This window comes from Rousettus aegyptiacus, unplaced genomic scaffold (genome assembly GCF_014176215.1).
Source record: "Rousettus aegyptiacus isolate mRouAeg1 unplaced genomic scaffold, mRouAeg1.p scaffold_m13_p_11, whole genome shotgun sequence".
Taxonomy (NCBI): domain Eukaryota; kingdom Metazoa; phylum Chordata; class Mammalia; order Chiroptera; family Pteropodidae; genus Rousettus; species Rousettus aegyptiacus.
In genome coordinates, this window is record NW_023416286.1 from 19699002 (window position 1) to 19701664 (window position 2663).

General features: G+C 38.2%; 1 pseudogene; it reads right to left on the reverse strand.

Annotated features, from left to right (window-relative positions):
* Window positions 1–1206: 1206 nt before the first annotated feature.
* On the reverse strand, window positions 1207–1325 carry LOC118609412 (annotated as a pseudogene).
* Window positions 1326–2663: the final 1338 nt, after the last annotated feature.

Here is a 2663-nt window from a genome sequence, read left to right on the forward strand (position 1 = left end):
TTTTCCATTTTGGTACCACATTTATATTTAATGAGCATGCTCGCCATTCCATTATTCAGGTCACTGATGAAATGTTACATTATCAGGCCCGATCTCTGTGGACACCACGTTTGTTATGTCCTCCCAAGTTACTAATAATCCACTGTACTCGTTCTTTAGGCATGCAGTCACTCATAATTATGTGGTTCAGAATTTAAATTTTAGACCAGTGGTTTGCAAAGCTGGCTGCATACTAGAGACACGGAGGGAGATTTTATTTTTTATTTTCATTTTATTTTTTTTTATTAAACATTTTTGGGATTACATTGATTAATAAAATCAAATTAGTTTCAAGTGGACGACTCAACGGTATGTCATATATTTATTGTATTTTGTGTTCACCGCCTAAAGTCAGATTTTCTTCCATTGCCAAATATTTGACCCCTTGTCCCTATCTCCCTCCCTGCTCCCCTCTTCCTTCTGATAACCGCTAATCCATGGTTTGTGTCCATGAGTCTGTTTGTTTGTTTGTCATGTTTGTTTGTCGCTTTCAGTTGTATATCCCACATATGAGTGAAATCATATGGTTTTCAACTTTTTCTGTCTGACTTGTTTTGCTTAGCAGGATTATCTCAAGATTCAGCCATGTTGTTATGAATGGCAGTATTTCATCTCTTCTTATGGCTGAGTAATATTCCATGATATATATGTACCACTTCTTTTACCAATTATCTATTGGAGGACGCTTTAGTTGCTTCCATGTCCAGCCCACTGTGAATAATGCTGCTATGAATATCAGGGTGCATATGTCTTTGCAGATAAATGTTTTCAGGTTTTTTGGGCAAATACCCAGCAGAGAGATTGCTGAATCATATGGTAGTTCAATTCTTAGTTTTTTGAGGAAACTCCATACTATTTTCCATAGTAGTTGTACCAATTTGCAGTCCCATCAGCAGTGTATGAGGGTTTCTTTTTGCCCACATCCTTTCCAATACTTGTTATTACTTGCCCTGTCAATGATAGACATTCTAACAGGTGCAAGATGGTATCTCATTGTAGCTCTGATTTTCATTTCCCTAATAGCTAGTGAGGGAGAGCATCTTTTCATATTTCTTTTATTTTTCTTTTTTCTTTTTTTTTTAGGCAAAGCAACCCTTGGTTGACATCACAGATTGCACAGATTGCAAGGACCTTGTCAGCTCACAATCCCTTATTTTTTATTTTTTACACCTACAGCACCTTGTCTTCCTAGGTGGTCTCCCATCCAAGTACTAACCAGGCCTGACCCTGCTTAGCTTCCAAGATCAGACGGGATTGGGCTTATTCAGGGTGGTATGGCCATAGACACTTCCCATATTTCTTTTCGCCATTCACATGTCTTCTTGGGAGAAATGTCTGTTCAGGTCCTCTGACCGTTTTTTAATTGGATCGCTTGTTTTTTATTGTTGAATTGTATGAGTTCTTTATATCTTATGAATATTAGGCTCTTATCAGAGGCATTGTTTGTAAATATATTCTCCCATTCGATGGTTTCTTCTTTACCTTGTCGATGGTTTCTTTTGCTGTGTGGAAGCTTTTCAATTTGATATAGTACCGAAGGAGATTTTAAAACTTCTGATCTTACAACAATTCTACTATACTATGGTAAAAACTTGGCTCAACAAATGAGCTTAGTTACCTTAGGCACAGAATATTCTTTGTCTCTTCAAAGAGAAAAAAAGTAAAATTCATATTAAAGATGGCTTGCAGGATCTTGCAAACAAATTACAGGCTGTCAGGTTTTAAGTTCTAGTTATCCTTTTCTTGCATTCTAAAGGAAAAATAAATTTTAAGAACTTGGTTATAGGGTTGTATTAATTTCCTATTCCTGCTATAAAAAAAATAACACAAATTCATTATCTTACAAATCTGGAGGTAAGAAGTCTGACGTGGGTGTCACTGAGCTAAAATCAAGGTGTCAGTAGGGCTGTTTCTTCTGGAGGCTCCAGGGGAGAATGCATTTGAAGAGTGCCTCTTCAAACTTCTAGAGGCCACCTACTTTCCTTGGCTGGTGGCTTCATTTCTCCAGCAATGTGGAGACTTTCTCATACTGTTATCTCTCTGGCTCTCCTATCGCCCTCTCCAGTCTTTAAGAATCCTTATAATTACATCAGGTCTACCCAGATAATCCAGGATAATCTCCTTATCTCAATGTCAGTTGATTAGCAACCGTTTATTTTTGCCATATTCAGTTTCAAGGAACAGGATGTGAACATCATTGGGGGTGGGGAACATCATCCTGTTTACCATGGGAGCATATTGTTTTCTCTTAATTATTTTGGATAAGATATGAGCAGATATAAACCTCCTCTGCTAGAGTTCTAGATAAAGTTCACAGCCCCTTGTCACACATCCTGCTTCATAACTTGAGGTTAATACTCCTATCAGAGGTACCTGCTGTGACCAGGATCTGCTTCCACATCAGGTTGTAAAGCAGTGGCCCACCTTTGGCTGGGATCACTGGTCATCGCGGGATCACTGTGTTCAGTGTAAACTTGAAATCTCTTCCACTTGAAATCTCTTCCCCATAGGTACTGGGGGAGGGAGGGCCTGTGACAATAGCAATAAGATCATTTGCTAAAATCAAGCTGTACTAGTAGCATCTATTACTTTTCAGGAGCTGTCAGATTCTTATATATTATTAA